Source organism: Schistocerca piceifrons, chromosome 6 (genome assembly GCF_021461385.2).
Source record: "Schistocerca piceifrons isolate TAMUIC-IGC-003096 chromosome 6, iqSchPice1.1, whole genome shotgun sequence".
Classification (NCBI taxonomy): Eukaryota; Metazoa; Arthropoda; class Insecta; order Orthoptera; family Acrididae; genus Schistocerca; species Schistocerca piceifrons.
In genome coordinates this window covers 305,321,918-305,344,511 of record NC_060143.1, presented here as the reverse complement: position 1 = coordinate 305,344,511, position 22,594 = coordinate 305,321,918, and the positions used below count along the sequence as shown (strand labels likewise).

Here is a 22,594-nt window from a genome sequence, read left to right as displayed (position 1 = left end):
ATTACGTTTCTTGCTGTACTCGTTTCTGCTATTTCTCATTACATTGGTCTTTCTTCGATTCACTCTCAGTCCATATTCTGTACTCGTTAGACTACTCATTCCGTTCAGGAAGTCCTGTAGTTCTTTATTTTCAATCGGATAGCAATGTCATCAACGAATCTTATTATTTAAATCCTCTGTCCTTGAATTTTCAGGACACTCTTCAACATTTTATTTTCGTCTTTGCTTCTTTGATACGTAGTTTGAACTGTAAGGGAAAATGGCTGTATCTCTGTCGAGCATCCATTTTAATCCGAACACTTCATTCTTCGTTTACCAGTCTACTGTTCCCTCTTGGTTCTTGTACATATCGTAAATTACCCGCCTTTTCCTGTAGCTTTCCCTACTTTTCTCAGAATTTCGAACATCTTGCACCATTTTACATTGTCGATTGCTTTTTCCAGGTCGAGAAATCCTATGAATGTGTCTTGATCTTTTTTTTTCAGTCTTACTTCTATTATCAATCGAAACAATCGAAGTATCTTTTTGGTGCTTTTATGTTTCCAAAGACCAAATTGATCGTCAACTAACAGATGCTCAGTTTTCTTTTCTATTCTTCTGGCTATTTTTCTCGTCAACAACTTGGATGCATGAGCTGTTAAGCTGATGGTACTATATTTCTCGCACTTGTCGGATGTTTTTATCTTCGTAATTGAGTGGATGATATTTCTTCCATGTTCTGATGGTGCCTCACCAGTCTTATACACTCTATACACCAGCGTGAACAGTTGTTTTGCTGCGAATTCCTCCAGTGATTTTAGAAACTCCAATGGAATGTTATCAACCCGTTTCGTTTCATTTGATCTATAGTCTTCCAAAGTTCTTACAGACTCTAGTTCTAATACTGGATTGTCATCGTACGCTCATACTCAGGTAACGATAATTCTGACTGAGGTTTGGTATATTATACTCAGAACGTAGCCCAAGTTCGACTATCTTTCAGTAGAATGTTTGATCTAAGTGAAAACGCTTGAAAACACTTTCTGTGCCGCCACATGAACTGCAACTTTAAAATATAAGATTAATGTTTCAGGTTTAAAATTTTTAGCGCACAAATTACGAACACTTTTCCATATCCATTCATACGCTTATAAAGTTTTTGATGTCATTTAACATAAAGAACTTGGCCGTACCGTAAGGTGATTATGTAACGCATAACGACGATGAAATTGTTTTGGTGTAAGATTGCAAGGGCCGTCCGCTAATACAGTACGTATATTACTACGCGGAAATTGCAGACTTTGTTCACAAGTGAAAAATACTCTTTTACTTTCCAGGTTTACCAAGTAAGCCCTATCGTCTCTGTTTGTTAAAATATCTAAACTGTTTAACCGGTCTAATGCCTCCTTTGCAGTACGAGGCCGAGTGTGCATTTGTCTCCTTCCGGCTCTGTACAATGGTAAACTAACATTAGTTCTACCCTATTTCTGTATTTCGTAGCTAACTGACCTAGATAATCCTGCTCCTACTGTTTCACTAACTTGTGAAGTTCTTTTTTGCAATTATTCCACATATGTTTCAATAACCCTAGCACTTTTGTTTCCATCAGCATTGGTGTCTCTTAAATACACTATTTAAATCATTTCCCCTTAGTTTGTAAAGTTGCGACACAATTCTTCTCCTTATACCTTCATGAAAAATTACCTGTCCTCATTTTACTCTACTTTCTGCATTTAAAATTTTCCTTCTCTACAATTTGTAGTAGTTTTTAGTAAGTCCAGTGTTGAAACACTTAAAGTGCCCCACGTTTTTAGTTTCAAATTTTACAAGTATTGTCACAGCTGTTACAAAATTTCGGGATTATCTGTATGGGATTAGGAGTCTCTGTGGGACAATGAGAAATTATTTTATACTTTTTAGTCAGTCGATACTGTCAAAAGCTTTCTCCAAATCTACAAAATCGATAAACGTAGGTTTGCCTTTGTGGCGCCTCTTTTCTTAAGTTTGAGTTTTTACGTGGTTTTTATGGTTTGTTAGTTACACATGAGTAATAACAGGTAATGTTCAAGTACAGTGGCTAAGGTTATGTAAGAGCAAGGTAATCGTAGAGACATAATACAAATTATGCAATAACGTGACGAGAATATTTTCTCACAATTGATGTATAAGTGACGAAACAATGTAGGCTCTGTCATTAGCATTCGAGTTCTCATTTGCATTCGAATCGCATTCCTTTGCTGATTTGACTCTGATGCCTCTTCGTTGTTGAATTAATGAAAATGTATATTGAAAATATAATTTGCACGCAAAGTGTTACTCAATTTCGCGTGTACTATTTATGCAATCCCAGTCACAACTTTATTTGGAAAATATTGTGAAACCAATGGCATACGTTAAAGTCGAAGTTTTGGTGGGAGAGATTAGAATCAGCTCCACAGACATTTAACTACACTGTTTATCTGAAAAAGCAATCTGCAGTTTTCTACATTAGAGAAGTCCGACAATTTTCCTGGTAGGAGGCACGGCCAAATATTTCGGTGATCTTATTCAAACCCCACGTGCCGAAATCGCTTGGAGTGAACCTATTTTATGAAAGACGTTTATTAACATGAGTCACGAAATATTAAAATGTGTTATCTCAGAAGCACTTCATACGAAAGAAAATATTCTCGATAACAATTTATGAACCAAAGATATAGCACGATCGCATTCCAGCTTCGAGTATATCGAGAATGATATATCGACTGTCTTCAATTAAATACAGCCTTTGCTATTTTTATACAATTTGATTAAGGTGAAATATTAGTTATTTATATAATCATCAATGAAATATGTAAAAAATTCTATGTTACTATGACATTTTCGCAGAGTTGCACTTTTGCTGAAAATCATGAGTAAGTCGTAAAAGAATGTCAAGGGAGAGATGGTAAATTTTTGGAGTAGTATGTTTATACACTTTAAGCCATAAAAAAATGACGCACCACGAAGGAATTATCCGAATGGGACGGAAATCTGTAGCTGTAATGGATACAAACGGACAAATATATGATTACAATTTCAGAAACATTGGATGATTTATTCAAGAGAATGAGCTTCACAAATTGACCAAGTGAGTAATGCATTGGTTCATCTCTGGTCCTTGATTAGTAGAGCTGTTGGATGTCCTCCCGAGGGATCTTGTGCCAAATTCTGTCCAACTGGCGCGTTAGATCATCAAAATCCTGAGATGGTTGGAGGGCCCTGCCCGTAAAGCTCGAAACGTTCTCAGATGAGGAGAGATCTTGTGACCTTGATGGTCCTCGTAGGGTTTGGCAAGAATAAAGACAAGCAGTATAAACTCTCCCTGTATGCGAGCGGGCATTATCTTGCTGAAATGTAGGCCCAGGATGACTTACCACGAAGGAAAACGAAACGGGGCGTAGAATATTGTCCACGTACCGCTGTACTCGAGGGGCACTGCGGATGACAACAATCAGGTTGGTATTTCACTCCTGTCCACGGCATCTCCAGACACGTTTTCGCTGGTCATCGGGACTTAGTTCGAAATGTGACTCGTCAGTGAAGACAATTCTATTCCAGTCAAACGTATTATTGACTTGCTCAATTTGTGAAGCTCTTCGTCTTGAGTAACTTATCCAATTTTTCTGAAATTATAATAATTTTTTTTGTACATGCACATTATATTTACAAATTTTCGTCCTATTTGGATAATTCCGTCGTGGTGCATCTTTTTTTTTCTTCTTAAAGTATACGAAGTATACAAATAGGTGACTCGGCTATCAGGATCTGAAAACCACGTGTTGCGGATCGGCGGTCATGTCACCTTCTGTCATATGGGCCATGTATGAGATCAGCACACTTCTCTTCCAGCCGTTGTCAGTAACCCAAATCATGCTTCCGCTACTACTCGATAAAGAAATTCCACAGTTGATATTACGAGGCAGAGTTCACATCGTTCCAGTTCTCATGCCGAGGAAAAATTTCTGGCAGTGCAGGGAACTGAACCTGGATATCCTGCATGGCATTCAGATAGTGTAAACGCTCAGCTACGGAGGCTGAAACTAGCGCACCCGCTATGCTTCCCTACTGCAATATACTCATGCGAATTGGATATACAATCATATCATTTTCTCCCCCGTCCTCTCGGCCCATCTCCTTCTCCATCTCTTTGTTCATCTCCTCCTCCCCCCTCTTTCTATCCATCACCTCCTCCGCCTCTCTTTGTCCATCTCATCCTCCCCCTTCCTTCCTCGATCTTCTCCCCTTTCTTTCCACCTCCTTTTTCCCCAGGCCATCCTCATTTCTTCTTCTTCCCCATCCCTTTCCGTCCACCTCCTCTTTCCCCCTCCCTCTGACCCTGAGCCTTGTTTATTGTTTTTGCAAACGGAACCTGGATTGTGAATTTAATTCGCTTGAAGTGAAAGAGTAAATCGGTTGGGATCATTCGTATATGGGGTATGAGACAGATCTCTCCAACTGCTAAATCTGTGACGGCAGTAGCTTCAGTGACACTATATCGCATAATTTTACTCTGCATACAGGTAGGATTATAAAGTTTCGGACGATTCATATTCCATAGCTGTTCGGTATTATAATTGCAAGCCAATAAGTTATGCGTACAGCTATTCTGTTTTCTGTTAAAATCTACTGCGAGGAAGAAAACAGAACATTACATTGCTGAGTATTCAATTTTTGTTTATAATTGTACATGTGAAGAAAAAAATATACATGGTAGAAACACTTCGTTCAATGGTTTAAAGACGTTGCTATCGTAGCAAAATCTGACTGCGGTATAGGAAACGAAACCACACATTTTCGTGGAAGAGTACCGCATTTTATTTCTTGTTGTCGATTTTAATAGAAAACTTTACACTGTTGTTTGACAAAATCTGTAAGGTAAGTCTGTGTTGTGTAGGAATTTAAAGTAAATCAGTCAAAACTTTACGAGATTTTTGGAAACAACGTTAAATAACATCTTGCCTTTATATGGTACCTAGCTGCAGTGCCCGGCGTTGGCAGGGGTGTCAGATATCTGCCCCACAAAGTGATTGTTCCTGTGCCTTGGAGATAATCGTAGCGAATGCAAAACGCGTGGGAAACTACAATCGTTTTATGTGTAACTTATTTTGCTTCAGGTCAGTTTTCACTGTTTCAAGTAGAGCTATGTGAGCGCGATTGGAATTAATCGAACAATTTGCGTCACAGTTCGGGAAATCTCAAGTTCTGTTTGATATTTTGGTCTGCTCGCGATCTCGTTAGTTCTGTTGATACTACATCCACGATCTGCCTTGGCGTTTGTATATCACTGTCAATTTTAATAGTGCAAATAATTGAAACACTAACTAAAATACCTTCTAGGGCATATGTATATGCAACAATGGCGACTAATCGATAAGTAAGAGTTTCAGTCATATTTCTGTAGCGGTTCTAGGGGCTACAGTCTGCAACCGCGCGACCGCTACGGTCGCAGGTTCGAATCCTGCCTCGGGCATGGATGTGTGTGCCGGCCTTGGTGACCGCGCGGTTCTAGGCGCTACAGTCTAGAACCGCGCAACCACTACGGTCGCAGGTTCGAACCCTGCCCCGGGCATGGATGTGTGTGATGTCCTTAGGTTAGTTAGGTTTAAGTAGTTCTAAGTTCTAGGGGATTGATGGCCTCAGACGTTAAGTCCCATAGTGCTCATAGCCTTTTGAACCATATTTCTGTAAAATTCTTAATCTTTCGCTCGTCCCGCGATCTACTAACGTCGAAGACAGGTATTGCCGCTGTAAATTATTCTAGAGATAAGAATTACAATCAGTTTGCCACCATATATTTCGTTTGTTAGGCATTTAATTTTTCATAATTTTCTTCCTTATTTCATCTGAATGTAGAAATTTGAAGTAAATCAGTCAAGAACTTTTAGACATTTTTGATAAAAATCTTTCCGCTCTATATATAGCATACGTACACGTTTCAAGTCAGATTATACGATATCTTATATAGACAGTGATCTTCTTCTTGTCCTTAAGGGAAAGTATGCAAAATTTAATCAAGATCGGAATAAAATAGTAGATTTGTATGAAGCACAAACAACAAATGGACACTCTTGTTTAAATATATAGATATGCAATAGTAAAATTGTGTCTCACTGCATTTAGAATGTCTTTGCAATGTACTGTTGATTGTAGTCTTTGTGGACTTTGCTTGCTAATGTATAGCGTTGTATATCAAGTGAAGCAAATACAAAGGAAATGGCCATGGCCCTTCTTAACACTGCCAGAGACATTGTGCAAACAACGTCTTACGCGAGAGTATCGTGACGTCATAAATTATACCGGTAAATTTTCTCTCAAGAGCATCAACTGCTTTATGCTGCGTGCTTTACTATTGACCTTGGGCTCAATCTTTCAGGTCTTCCTCTGCTTGACGGTACTCTGTGTGTTACGTAGAATTCATGAGCATCTGACCAATCGCTTTTACCAATCTATAAGCTCGTGTACGTTGTTATTGCCATCGTTGTCCTGTACTGTCCAGCTGAAAAACAAATTATTATCAAGGCTTTGTGCATCGTCCTTCTTTTTATTAGCCCCATTTTTATGTAGACCAATGTCTCTAGTGATCACAGAAGAACAGCATATGATGAGTTTAGCAGACACATGATGATTTAAATGAGGCCATCAACAGAAACCGATGGCTGTGCTGTAAACTAATTTGTCGAAATAAAAATGCTTCTTACCAAAGTCCATTTTCAATATTCGATCTTCTTTTCTTTGTGTAGGAGAACTACTGGAAATAGACAACTGTTGCAAGGCATCTCTTCCTGACTTCTCACTCCCAGCCGTTTGGTTGAGTAGTTTGGGGATAACACCTAAACGACGTTTTACTGTGTTTTAGGAAAACAGAAGGAAATGAAGGCTACAGATGAATGTCCCATCGGTGACAATATCATTAGACACAAATCATGGACAACGATAAATATAGGCGTGAGCGAACTTTTGTGTGGCGTCAGCACTGTAGTGTTTGTGGCCAACGATATGTACTCGTCAAAGCCCTTCTTTAACATTGTAGTAGGGACGTTTTTTAGCAAAGATGTTTGATTACAGTTAGAGAGAGGGCCACTGTTTATATGTTGCTTCCCTTGCTTTAGTGCATTTGAGCTACCAAACGACGAAGTATATTTGGTGCGTGGCTATCACCATAGCGATCATTGCAAAATATGAAGAATACAAACTTCTTCATTACACAAAGCATGGTGACTACAAAAACTGTAACAATTGGTTGAAATTTTACAAAGAAAGATGCAGGATTCAGCTACATTTGAAGTTGCTGCACTGCGGATGATGTTATGTGTACTAACTGTACAAAAATGAAATAATTGCATTTATTTGTACTCTAAATAATCTGAATTTCCTCTTATAAATTCCTCATTAGGTGATTTATATATTGGTTCACATGTTTCTTGAATAATACGTAAAATGGTACACTGTGAGATATGAGTACTATATTACATGCTGGAACAGTTTCTGCTAAATATCTTCATTTAGCAATGAGACAACCTTTAGTTGAAATAGCATTCATGATTCAAATAATCAAATGCTGCACCAGTTACGTATTTTTTCACGATTCGCATAATGTTTTACGAGTATTTATCCTCATGATCGAGTACAAAAATTTACATAGGTATTTTATGTGATACGTAGGGAAGTCGGAAAAATCTGTCCGACTGCAGTAAACCATAGAAACACAACTGCAGGGCAATAGAGGCAGAACAACACAAATTCAAAGATCGCATAAAATATCTATGTGAATATTTCGTTTTAACAATGAGAATAAATTCTCGAAAAGCATCGTATGAAGCTTGTCCAGAAAGTAAGTTCCGAATGGTCGCTAAATTAAAATCACAGTGAACATCAGAAACATTTTATTTGCATGAGTTAGCTACACTTTCTACAGTCACCGGTACGACTTAGACATCTGTCGGAGTGTTATACCAAATTTCCAACACCATCGTCATAGAAGGCATCCAACTGTGCTTTCCGATAATTCTCTACGCTGGTCTATAGCGCGTAGCCTGCGCCCAAGTGTTGTCTTCGTATCCAGCGTTTCATGTGAACAGAGATGATACTCAGGACGAGCCAATTAGGGCTTTGTTGTGGATGATCGAACACTTCCCATCGAAAAGGCTGCAGGAGCGTCTTCACTGCCCCTGCAGAGTGCGGCTGAGAATTGCCATGAAGAAGGAAGTGGGTGACAGTTGTGTTAGGTGGGCTGCACTCATTAAGGCAAAGCCTCTCAGCAGGCCCTCCTACTTGGTGGGAGACATCGTTGTTCTAGGCACCTTTACTCGCTCACAGTGCGCTCACAACTGAAAAGAGCGTCTTGATGCGATCAATGATCGTGCTAGAGACACTGCCCAACACATCTGTGCAAAGCTTCATCGGGTTTTCATTGTGGTTTCCATTTCGCGACCGATCGTAACTTACTTTCTGGACAACCCTCTTATTAAGAACGGAAAAATACGTAACTAGTGCAGTGTTTCATTAATTAAATCATGAATGACACAGTTGTAGGCTTTCCAAAAACATTGATTGTAATGAATTAAATTAAGAAAAGTGATTTCTTAAATGAGTACTGTGTATGCAAGTATGAGAGGCTACTTTTATCTGAGCAAGTTGAAATATTTGTACGTCCATTGTCAAACAATTTGTCTTTATGTCCTCGCACTGTAGCTCATAACGAAAATTCTCGTGAATTCTTCGATCTTCTCCTATCACTGTCCAAGGTTCCACCCATAATCCTTTCCATTTATCTTTCTTTTCAAGCACTGCTCTCGTCACCAACATGGGATGTTGTTAACTGTTTGACATCCATTCCCAAACAAGTATGAGGAAAAATTTTACGATTCTGTAATAGCTCCAGCGAAGTAATTTGGTCAAAGAAGTATGGCGAATACATGCGTTTGTGTCGGATGGCAGATAACACCACACTTCTGACTTCACACAGACGTGCACTCAGGCCTGTATTTATCATAGGCCACGACACCAACGATTATCAGTGGGAGTACCATCACTCCGGGGTACCGAACGAAATTAGTGACTCGATTCCGGATATGTAGATAGGAAGTATGCAGCACTTTATCTGGTTCAAATGGTTCAAATGGCTCTGAGCACTATGGGACTTAACATCAATGGTCATCAGTCCCCTAGAACTTAGAACTACTTAAACCTAACTAACCTAAGGACATCACACAACACCCAGCCATCACGAGGCAGAGAAAATCCCTGACCCCGCCGGGAATCGAACCCGGGAACCCGGGCGTGGGAAGCGAGAACGCTACCGCATGCACTTTATCTGGGATGGATAGTCATCGACAGATGCAGATTGACGTCATGCGCAACCTGGGGAAATGTGTTGGGAACATTACTGTTCAACTTGTGTGTTAATGACTCGGAAGGCCACATTAACTCTAAGTTCAGACTTTTAATACATGAGACACAATGAAGCAATTGTGCAATAAAGCTTCTCGCGCTCCGTACAAGAATGGAATCTGATGATTCCAACAAGTGACGCAATGAGAGGACATGACAGAGTCATGCATTTCTCAGATTCTCACTGAGTACAGATGTACATATGGAGATAAGGCATAAGCATGAATTAGAAATTCACATTAATCAGTCTGTGGCGACACGGGGAACACAACCAGCAAGACCGAATGGCATTTCAACATCACTCGCAAGGTACACAAAGACGACAAATTTTGTAAGTAATACAGTAGTACCAAAGGATTTTGTAGTGGACGCAAAGTATATGAATAATAGCATAAATAACTGTAGATGTTGCTGCAGCAGGCATGAAGGGACTACGAAATCGTCAGAGGACATAAAAGCCGAAAGAAAAAGGAAACAAAAAAATCAATTAAAATGTGTTAGCAAGGCGTCCTGTTGTTCTATGTATCTATGAAATTGATACCCCCCAGTAGAAATGTAAATTTCGTATGTTACTGCTTACAAGGTCATGCTGTGGGATGCTGTCAGCAGCTTGTCAGACAAGGTGTTTTTGTTCCACGCTTATTGGCACCTTTCCTTGTGGATGAACGTATATGTACTTGCGGGGTGTATTTTAGTGTAATAAAAGCATGTGTAGTGCAGAGCTATATATTTGTTGATGAGGTTTATGAAAGAAGGGGAAGGCTGAAACCTGGTGTCAGTACGTAGTCTACGCTTTACTAGTAGGACCACACAGGCCACCGAGTTTAACGTCCCCATTAAACGTACGGATCACGATCGTCACACACACACTCAGTTCGTGAGACATTGTAGGGGGGCTTGGAACTTAATTTAGGACAATGGCGCGAAGGCTGGTGATCAGAAACCTTACGCCACCGGCTCCCATTGCCGACCGAACACTGGCAGTGAAAATTTCATCCACCGAAAGGATTCTCGACGGCTTACCTCCGAGTCGAGTACAAACATACGGCATAAGTTCTCGACTTCCGCTAGGGACGCTGGGTTTGCTGGTGTTGTAACAGGTCTTATGAAGGTCGTAATGAAAAATGGAGGTGGATATGTAGCCAGTTACTGCTGAGTGAGAGAATGTATAGTAATACAAGGCAAGCCGTATTAAATCAATGATTCACAGGGAGCACAGTCTCTCGACATAAAGGTCGCACCACTAAACTTGAGATATGTGATAGTTATGCGAAAGAAAAGAGAAAAGATGAGTGGCGCTAACAGATTAATTGTAGCTGTGGAACTTGTATTAAATTAATAATTGTGGGTAGCATAAAGGGCGTCAATGAAATCGCCCCTTTCCCTGGGCCTTGATTTCCACACAATTTGTGGCCGAATATTACAGTTCACAGAGCGATGAGCAAGAGGAAGATGCTCTTGACAACCTGTGAAACTGCTGACGACCTTGGACGTTTCAGCACTTCTCTAAGGACATTGTGAAACTGCATTCGCATCGAAGGTGATCGCATCTGTTTTCTATGAAACGCGACCGCACTTTCAGCTCTCGTGTGCTGGTTGGAACCACTAGACGGTTCAAAATCATTCAACTTAATGATCCGAAGACGGAAAGGATACTTTACTTTGCAGACCTCTTGGTTTCCTCCCTCCTGTGTCGTGATCACGCGGGAGTGCGACATTAACATGTGCGCGAATAAAACGGCAAAGGATCCTTCTATGCCCTCTAGTTCGGCAACACCGTCAGTGTGACGCATGTAGATTTACTGAGTACGTTACAAATTTACCCTGTCAGAAACTTCGGCATCAACTGAGCTGGGCGGCTACTCTAAGTAGGAAGTACGCAAACCGACGAGGGTGTCGTAGGGGTTTCATAACGTCGGTACTAAAGCAGTTGCTAGGCTGATTTGGCGTTGAAATTTCTAAAGGTACGTTTTTAACGTACTCAACGGAATTGTGTGACTGGCACCGAAGATGTTGTCGAACTAAGGGGCCTCAGAGGGACCCTTCGCCGTTCTACTCGCTCACATGTCAGTGCTGGACTCACGCGTGATCATGCCACAGTAGGGCGGAAACCGGTAGGTCTGAAAAAACATGAGCACGCTCACCTACTTCGGACCATTTCGTTGAATGGTTGTGTTTCTGACAAGTACACGAGAGCAGAAATTGCTGTCGCGCTAGTACTCTACAGGAGTGCTATCACTTTCAATGGCGGTGCAGCCCCATAATGTCGTTAGAGAAAGGTTGAAACGTCCGAGGGTGTGAGCAGTGTCAAAGATTGTCACGAACAGCTTCATGTTGCTCATCGAACTGCGAACTACCGTTTTCAACCACAAAATGTGTGGGAATCAACGCTCCAGGTAAAGTGGTGGTTTCATTGACGGCCTTTACGTCACCCGTGAGGCCTTCTCATGTCTATGCTGAGTGGCGCTTTGTCTGACATTTTCCTCTGGTGGCCCTAAGAGAACTGCGTGATTTCAATGCTGGGTGTCGCGAATGTGAGTAAGTGGAGCTGTGACGACGTTCTCGTCGTATGATGACACCTCCACAGTGACGGTGGGCTGAATCGTGGCGAAATTGGGTGTCAATGTGACGTCATTAACCCACGTTACAACTCACATGAAGTTCTGAGCTGTAGCCTTTGTTGACACCTTTCTGTTTATAACGTTGCCGAGCCCGGGTGTGACGTCGCCGGGCGCCACCCACTTGGACCATTACAGAGGATGGTTGTGGGCGCCTTTGATGCAAATTTCAAACTTACGCGGCGCAATGGGATACAATTACTTGATTTCGTAAAAGTGATCCTTTAAAAGACGCACTACCGATAGAATCGTTTCATAATAGGAGAGAGCAACCTATGTAGTCGTCATTCCTGCCCCATATACGCATCAAATCCACATTAAGCTTGCATTACGTTATCAAAAGAATAATTGTGTATCACACTGCTGAATTAGTTCAAGTGCTTAATAAGAATGAAACGTCGGGCGTTTCAGCGAGCTGAGAATGTTTTTAAAAGTTATCAGACTAGTTATCAGAGAGAAGCGAAATGTAAACTGCAAGAGAAAACCAAATAAAAAGACAAGTATTACGCCAAAATTAAACCGGCCCCTGTGACTTAAATTCTGGTACAGGAAGTATCATTGCTCCAAAAGGTGCACGAACACCAAACCAACCTCGCCCCTGGCCTCAGATGGTACTGGAAATATCCACATCGCATTTACTTTGTATTTATTTTTTATTTTCTAACATTCTCATTGTGCGACTGCGGATGACAACAAGCTGCCAAACATCTTTTTTGCCTTTCCGAAAAGATAGGATATTGCAAGTCAACTACAGTGGAATCTCGCTAATGTGGACTGGGAGGGACCTTACCCCACCTAGATTATCTGAAAATTCAGAAAACTTGATCTGGAGCCCAGCGTGTCAAAGGGTGAAATATTTTCAAATTACTTTTTCAAATTTTCAGCCGCTTATGTATCCCGGTAAAGGCTTCTACGAGTCACTTAAGCTTGTAAAGTAGCAAATTATTACGAGTTGTCAGGTTGCATTGAAAGCGTAGCTTGCCGTGGAGCTGGAAGGAGAGCAGATTTTGGTTCGCACGCTGTCACAGCCGTCGCTGGCTACTGGGCCGAGCGAGCCGTGTACTTGCTCAACGCTGCGTGCACTACGTTGCACATACTCTCTGTGATTCTAAAGACGTACTATTTAATATGAATCGATATTTTTCATAATCAGCATACAAAATTCTATGGATAACACTGACATACTGCTAAAATTTCAAATCACTTATTTCAATACTTTCGGAGATATAAATTTTTACCTAAGAGACATAATAACCATGCTGGAATCCTGGAACTGAGCAAGGAAATGTAATGTATTCGTCTATAGTATCAATTGAAACAACGACCAAGAGAATAGGTTCATATAATATAATTTTCTGTAATTTTCTTTAGTTTCATTACCACAGATTTCTGACGTAATAAAAAGTACTTTGGAATATTATGAAGGACATACCTAAAGTGAGAATGTGATATTTTATTAAAACTCTGTAAATGTATGCGTGAGACAGTTGTTGCGCAATAGGGGAATTATTGACACATTTCCGAGTGAGCCTGATTTTGTAAAAGGCAGCCAGAAACGACGTTTAGTATTACATTTATTATTAATTTATTTGATGGTTAGAAATAGTATTTCATTTTCATTCAATTTTATTCAGTTTCGGAGTTATGAGATTTCTAATGCAATTTACTTGTGGTAATCTGATTGGCTAACAGTACATATATCGTGAGTATAAAAGTGCTCGAGGTGATCTGATTGACTGCTTAACATACTGGCCAACAAGAATTCAGCATTTACCGCGCGTTTGAGTAGGGCTTTGTGCCTCAGAACTAGGAGTCGAGATGGTCGTTTGGGGGCCGTCTTCTGGTAAACACCTATGGTAAACCACGCTGATGAAATTTGTACTAAAATGAAGCAATTGGCACGTTTGATCAGTTCTCGCGTCGTTGAGGAACAGTGACTACAATATTGAGTATTTTGTGAGAGTTTTAGCGTTAGTGAGTTGTTTACATTGGGAGATATTAGCGTGTGAACATTTCATGTCGTACATAAATTCCGTGTGGGAGTTTCATACAGGTAACAAGAGATTATGGCGAGCACTTCTTAACAAGATGTCTTATGAACGACTGAATGTGTTAAGTCGCAAGCAGTCCTGGGTCAGTGACTGTATAGGACGTTTAAAATATCGGGTCGGACTAAATATCTTCTAGCTGCTTTTGGGTGTGAACTTGTTACAGAGACAGCCAGTAACATTGTATAATTGATGTCGGTGTATTAAATACTGACCCGATAGCCATTTCCCTTGTTTTAGAGACAACAGACCAACTAAAAGGAAATTTTTTGACATTTTTCAAACGACTCATGCAAGAATCCCAAACACCCGATGGTTAAACTAACTTTCAGTTACTACCCACGGACTGGAGCTATGTGGCCTCTGCGTGGTAGGTATTTAGTCGAATTTTCGTCAACGCTGCGTTTTTCGGCTAAACCAGTCTCTGCCAACACAGAGTGAAGCGGCAGAAACGTGAAAGCCTATCCAACTGGGTGGACAGGTTGTTTAAAGAATAGTGACACACCAATCCGCCCGCTGCAAGCTGACATGTGTCGATCTTTCCCCCCTTGTAACCACTCCCGGGTGGCTGTGAAGCTAGGCTCATCATTAGAAAACCTCGTGTTTAAACTTATCTCTGTTTTCTGGAACTATTTGGCCTGAAATGGGAACGCCACTCACCGAATTTGGACTAAACTATGCAAGAAATACGTCACCTCGTGACTCATTCACCCCTTTTTTGATTGTTTTGTGGTTGTCTACACTGTTCTTTATCATTTTGAAACAAAAGTCTTGGATTTGTTTCCAATTATTTTTGCAGTTGTAGTGGGACGAAATTAAGCGTCACCCATCCACCAAAGTCAGCCCAGTTTGCAGGTGACTATAAGTTTAATTTAGTTTTGTTTATGTGTTTTCTTATTATTTGTAATAAATGTGAATTATCTAAAAGTTTGTATTTTTTTATGTGTTTCATGTACGGAGAGGTCGGCGCAACGAACGGGGACAGCATCTTCGTTGCCGCGACCAGAGAGGAAATTGCTGGCCGCTATACGTCGCGGGTCGACAGCCAAGGAGCAACAGAAGATCCTGGAACCGAGTTGTTGCGTCGTGCTTCTAAAAATTAAAAATGAAGTTTTATACTCTTTTTGTACAACAATGACATCATATAGATCTTAATCTTATTGAAATGTTAGTCACTGTCTGTCAACGCTCAAGTTCACATCTGTATGTGTAGGAAGCTAATAAAATAGTGTATGCTATTAAAGTTGAAACACGTGTCTTGAAGATTTATTTATGAAGAATTGTGTGAACGGATTAATAATATATTTGACAAGATTAGTAATTCTTACGTCGTTCACCGAAACTTTGAATCTAAAAAGTTTATTTAATGTGTGATTCTGATATCGATTAGATCAAGATAACGTGTGTCGATATAATTTTCTGAGGAGAAACAAACGAAATTTAAATTCGAAAAAGTTACGAAAACCAATTGGCCCAAGTGATGTAATTCTCTGCACACGACTCAACTGATGTTTTACAGTTTCGTTCAAGAACCATTCTATGACAATTTAAAAAGAATATGAATCATTTTTGAAGTGGGTTGTAACTGACGTAGGTGACGAAGTCTGCACATGGTCATATATCAAACGAAAACTAATATGTCGTTACACTACACCGTGGCGACCTTAGAAACAGGACTTGTGTGCAACTAAGGCACACAGGTACGAAACAAAGCATCAAGAGTCCTTCGGAAGTCAACGCGAGTTTCTTGGAGCCTCCACCAGCCAGCGGCGACTTCGCGGGTGTGGGCATCTGACGGAGTGCAGCCAAGCAGTACGGTCACGCAGTTGTTCCACGAGAAGGCGCATCTGTTGGGCAGCAGCGGAACGCTGCAAACCTCGACAACCTTTTTTCTCCCTTAACTAATAGGCCCAGTACGTCAGCTGCGGGGCGTTCCTCCGGCTGGTATTAGAGGTGTTGCTGAGGGCTTCGCCTGTCTACGGCGGTGCCGGGCGTGGTTGCAGCTAGCGACGTTTCCGGTGTTCGACTCAGCGTCCTGCCGGTTGCGGAAGCGGGGTCGCAGCATCTCAGCGGCTGCATCGACGGCTGTTACATCTGCAGCCCATAGCAGCACACTGATCATCGAGAACTACAAATTACAATATTAAGTGTCCGGTGAGTTTGTTTCAAGTTGGAAGTGGAGTGTTGTACATAGGAAGTGTGCTTTTACAGGATTGTTGATTACAAGTCTGCGTGTGTAAATAGTTAATATCTTACAATAATGTCGGGAAGTGAAATGTCAGACGAAGAGCAATCTATGTCCGATAGGAGCATGAGAGCCCTTTTTAGGGCGATCGCTAAATTAAAACAATCTAACGAGGAATCTACTGCTAGATTAAAACAGTCTAACGAAGAATCTATGGCTAGATTAAAACAGTCTAACGAGGAATCTACTGCTAGATTGAAACAGGAACTAAAACAGGAATTAAAACAGTCTAACGAGGAATCTACTGCTAGACTTAAAGGGGAGCTAACAAAATCAACAGACAGGTTGCAGGAATATCTTAATGAAACCAGTCGAGAATTAAGTGATAAAATAGAGTCTTCTAAAGTTGAAATGCAGGAAAAATTAGTAGGACTTAGTAATAAGATTGCTGATAATTGTAAAAGGTTAGAAGAACATATCCAGGAATCGCGCGAGGAAAAAGCTCGCATGCGACACGATATTACTGACTTATCCGAGAGACTAGATAGTGTCAATATCTTAGTTGTAAATGAAATACAGAAAAATAACGATATGTTACGAGATGAATTTTCGATGCAAACAGAAACTGTTCGCAGAGAATTATTGAAATCTATTAAAGAGGTCTCTACCAAACCTGTAGAGATTTCTTCAATAGATAATGTAGAATTAGAGACATTAACTCATCAAGTAGAAAAGGACCATACCGAAATCGAAAACATGAAATTTTTAATTACTGAAATATGCAGTAATCTTGAGACTGCCAAAGATAATAACATTGATGAAGGTACAGAGCGTTCACATCGTGAGCACAGTGAAGAATCGATATTAGCTAATCGAGTATCCAATACAGAAATGCGGATACAGGAAATTACTAAACGGTTATCGGAATTAGATAATAACGAGAACATTTCAGGTAGCAGAGGTAATAACATAATCAGATACAACAGTCGCATCGAATTTGCTAGCTCGGACGACAACAATATGAATAAAGCAATCACGGCAAGCCAATCCGATGCAACTCTGTCTCTGCAATCTAAACAAAATCCGACTATTTCTCTCGCAGAGTGTCTGGATGACATAACGACAAATTCAAATGTAGCAAGTCGATTTCCTGTATTTAAACCAGGAGGCGAACTTCGCCCTATAATCTTTATAAAAGCTTTTGAAACATCATTATCTCCTAAATGGAGTAATGAAAAACGCATTCAATTTGTAATAGGACATTTAGAAGCAGAAGCTGCGGAATGGGCAGTACTGCATAGAAATGAATTCAGGGATTGGGATGATTTTGTTAAGCAGTTTAAACAAAATTATTGGTCAAGAGGAAAACAACAACACTTAACTTTAGAGTTGTTAGACCCTCCTCCATATTCTAAACGGTGGGGAGGTTATAGGAATTATTTTGAATGGCATTTAAACCGTGCTCAGTTAATTGAAGAACCAATTATTGAAAGTCATCTAATACGAGTCCTAAGTAGTAGGTTACCGTATTACATAAAGGAAAGAAAAATGTTATTCTACGAATTATACAAAACCTTAATAAGGGGGACGAAACAGTTAACACCCGGGGTGTGTGGTTATATTTTAACGACTTGTTGTATTGGAAAGCACAGAGGGAACACCAGAGATGGAAAATCTGCATTCCGAAAACTGTTGTGGACGAGTTAATTACTTATATTCATGAAGGTTACGGGCATTTTGGAATTCATAAATGTATTAAACATCTAATGAAGTATTATTATTTCAAAAATATGTCACGTATTGTGAGAAGTATTATTAGGGCTTGTGAAACCTGTCAAAAGGTTAAAGTTAATAACAAATCTAAGCGTTATAAATTATATGCTGTAATTCCTCGAGGTTTGTGGGATCTACTATCATTAGATTTTTTCGGCCCTCTGCCTCGTAGTTCAGGAGGATTAACATATGTGTTTGTTGTAATGGAATGTTGGTCCAAACATGTGAAACTGTATACTTTGAAACGAGCGAATACAGCAAGCGTTATACGCTGCCTCACCCGAAATTACTTTGTTAACTGGGGCATTCCTAAACGACTTATGTCTGACAACGGTAGTGCCTTTATTAGTCAAAGATTTCAAGATATGATAAGACAATATGGAATCAAACATATCTTAATTTCGAAATATCACCCTCAAAGTAATTTAGTAGAAAGAGTCATGAAAGAATTAGGACGATTATGTAGAACTTATTGTGCACATAAACATACTCGGTGGGCCAAACTAATGCCTGAATTCGAAAAGATATTAAATGAATTGCCTCACCTAACGACGGGATTATCACCTATAGAAATTTTAGGCAAACGAATTATAAGTGAGCCTTTACTAGCTGCTTTACCTTGGCCACCAGTAAATGAGATCCAACAATGTATCCCAGACGAAAAAGTTTGCGAACAGATTGTAAAAAATGCCGAACGGAGAATTAAAAGTTATAATCAACAGGCTATAGAACCCTCATTTCAGGTAGGAGATCTTGTGTTAGTACGATCTCATCCTAAAAGTTCTAAGATCGGTAAGGAATGTAGAAAATTCTTCTTGATCTTTGAAGGTCCATATGTTGTACATAAGATTGTACATCCCAAAGCATTACTTCTTATGGAACCTTCATCAGGTGTAATTAAAGGATTATATAGTGTTGATCAAATGAAACCTTTCATTCCTAAATAAGTTAATATTTAGTATATGTTACACACGGAAGAGCGTTCATAGTTTATTCATGTGAAGTTTTTCGTGATAGTTACGTGTTATTTTAAATAAATGACAGAAAGCTTAAACATGTGTTCTACAATAATCTACTGGTACTTCAAAAAGAGAAAGATAACCAAAAGGGGGATTTATATGGAGGAAACTTTGCTCTTAGGTCTAAAGGAATTTTGCGTATTTTAAATTTACTCGGATAGTAGGAACCAAAGGGGATGGTTAATAGTTTTAGGGACCATGGGCGTCCAGAGCTATATGGCTCACGAGAACATAGCAGAGTGCCTTTAATAGAGGTTTGTAATAGTGTTAATATAGAACACACCAAATGGGGCTCTCTCGCTTGTTTCTCCTAAATAAATGGCCATTACCCAACAAGGTGTCCGAAGGTAAAGAAAGCCGTGCCGAGATTCCAAAGAAAGTTTTGCTTGATTTCTTCTTAACCTCAGGCATAAATAAGGCATTAGGGAAGAGGATGACGTAAAGTAAATAGTACTATTAGTTATTGTGAGAAACTTATTAGTAATATACATTCTTGAAAAGAATAACTCTAGTAAATAAATGAAACTGAAACTAATCTATCACAATTTGAACGCTCTGTCCTAATGTACAACGTTAAAGAACGTACTAAATTAGTATTTATTAGCAACTATTAACTGAAGAGGAGCAATCTCCCTATATTCGGTTACGAATTACCATAAGAGCACAATTAAGAGTAAATGACAAATAGTCACAACGATATCGTATTAAAAGGATTAAATCTATCTAATAGCAAGGACTCTAGGTTACGTAAATTGTGAGGAAAATGTATTAACAGTTAAATATTGTATATTGAACAGTTTTAATTCCGGTTAAAACCTGACAAACTGAGCTTGTGGGTGGGGTATGTAGTGGGACGAAATTAAGCGTCACCCATCCACCAAAGTCAGCCCAGTTTGCAGGTGACTATAAGTTTAATTTAGTTTTGTTTATGTGTTTTCTTATTATTTGTAATAAATGTGAATTATCTAAAAGTTTGTATTTTTTTATGTGTTTCATGTACGGAGAGGTCGGCGCAACGAACGGGGACAGCATCTTCGTTGCCGCGACCAGAGAGGAAATTGCTGGCCGCTATACGTCGCGGGTCGACAGCCAAGGAGCAACAGAAGATCCTGGAACCGAGTTGTTGCGTCGTGCTTCTAAAAATTAAAAATGAAGTTTTATACTCTTTTTGTACAACAATGACATCATATAGATCTTAATCTTATTGAAATGTTAGTCACTGTCTGTCAACGCTCAAGTTCACATCTGTATGTGTAGGAAGCTAATAAAATAGTGTATGCTATTAAAGTTGAAACACGTGTCTTGAAGATTTATTTACGAAGAATTGTGTGAACGGATTAATAATATATTTGACAAGATTAGTAATTCTTACGTCGTTCACCGAAACTTTGAATCTAAAAAGTTTATTTAATGTGTGATTCTGATATCGATTAGATCAAGATAACGTGTGTCGATATAATTTTCTAAGGAGAAACAAACGAAATTTAAATTCGAAAAAGTTACGAAAACCAATTGGCCCAAGTGATGTAATTCTCTGCACACGACTCAACTGATGTTTTACAGTTTCGTTCAAGAACCATTCTATGACAATTTAAAAAGAATATGAATCATTTTTGAAGTGGGTTGTAACTGACGTAGGTGACGAAGTCTGCACATGGTCATATATCAAACGAAAACTAATACGTCGTTACACTACACAGTCTGACGCCATTGGAATACCAAAACTAAATTCAACAGCAATGATTATCAACAATTCTCATTCACCCACGCTATGCAGCACATCCAACTTTTTGTTGATCGGCACCACTACTTTCTTCCTTTTGATGTCAGTCTCACTCGCAACAAACTGGAGCTATGCACTACAGGACACCTTAATGTTAACGTGTCAACCGGCACCGAGACTCGATCCGTGTATGGCGGTTGGCTGAGTCCAAATTTAATTTCTGTCGCCATTGAGCATCTAAAGCTGTTCAGGTACCGTACTAAAATTACCTATATGTAGTGGAATTCCGAATGAGCAGGAGATCCGGATTAGTGAGCGCCAGATAAACGAGGCTCCACTGTAGTACTGTCCGCTCAGCTTTCATTCCTTCCACTCACCTCAGTCTGTAGAGTGTTTAACGCCAGTTTACTGTGATTGTGGAAACTACGAGGTGTGCCTATAAAGTAATGGGACTATGGTTGTTAAACTTTTTATTTCAAAAACATACTTATTTATTGTGGCTAAGATTGACACGAAGCCCACACCTACTACAGTAGTACAAGCTTATATGCCAACTAGCTCTGCTGATGACGAAGAAATTGAAGAAATGTATGATGAAATAAAAGAAATTATTCTGATAGTGAAGGGAGACGAAAATTTAATAGTCACGGGTGACTGGAATTCGGTAGTAGGAAAAGGGAGAGAAGGAAACGTAGTAGGTGAATATGGACTGGGCGGAAGAAATGAAAGAGGAAGCCACCTGGTAGAATTTTTCACAGAGCACAACTTAATCATAGCTAACATTAGGTTCAAGAATCATAAAAGAAGGTTGTATACATGGAAGAAGCCTGGAGATGCTGACAGGTTTCAGATAGATTATATAATGGTAAGACGGAGATTTAGGAACCAGGTTTTAAATTGTAAGACATTTTCAGGGGCAGATGTGGACTCTGACCACAATCTACTGGTTAGAACTGTAGATTAAAACTGAAGAAACTGCAAAAAGGTCGGAATTTAAGGAGATGGGACCTGGATAAACTGACTAAACCAGAGGTTGTACGGAGTTTCAGGGAGAGCATAAGGGAACAATTGACAGGAATGGGGGAAAGAAATACAGTAGAAGAAGAATGGGTAGCTTTGAGGGATGAAGTAGTGAAGGCAGCAGAGGATAAAGTAGGTAAAAAGACGAGGTCTACTAGAAATCCTTGGGTAACAGAAGAGATATTGAATTTAATTGATGAAAGGAGAAAATATAAAAATGCAGTAAATGAAGCAGGCAAAAAGGAATACAAACGTCTCAAAAATGAGATCGACAGGAGGTGCAAAATGGCTAAGCAGGGATGGCTAGAGGACAAATGTAAGGATGTAGAGGCTTATCTCACCAGGGGTAAGATAGATACTGCCTATAGGAAAATTAAAGAGACCTTTGTAGAAAAGAGAACCACTTGTATGAATATCAAGAGCTCAGATGGAAACCCAGTTCTAAGCAAAGAAGGGAAAGCAGAAAGGTGGATGTAGTATATAGAGGGTCTATACAAGGGCGATGTACTTGAGGACAATATTATGGAAATGGAAGAGGATGTAGATGAAGATGAAATGGGATGTATAATAGTGTGTGAAGAGTTTGACAGAGCTCTGAAATAACTGAGTCGAAACAAGGCCCCAAGAGTAGACAACGTTCTATTAGAGCTACTGACGGCCTTGGGAGAGCCAGTCCTGACAAAACTCTACCATCTGCTGAGCAAAATGTATGAGACAGGCGAACTACATTCAGACTTCAAGAAGAATGTAATAATTCCAATCCCAAAGAAAGCAGGTGTTGGCAGATGTGAAAATTACCGAACTATCAGTTCAATAAA

General features: G+C 39.7%; 1 protein-coding gene across 1 annotated transcript in view; it reads left to right on the top strand.

Moving 5' to 3' along the window:
• LOC124802499 (protein borderless) overlaps window positions 1-22,594 on the top strand; it is a 470,917-nt gene that overhangs the window by 134,950 nt on the left and 313,373 nt on the right. The window lies entirely within an intron of this gene.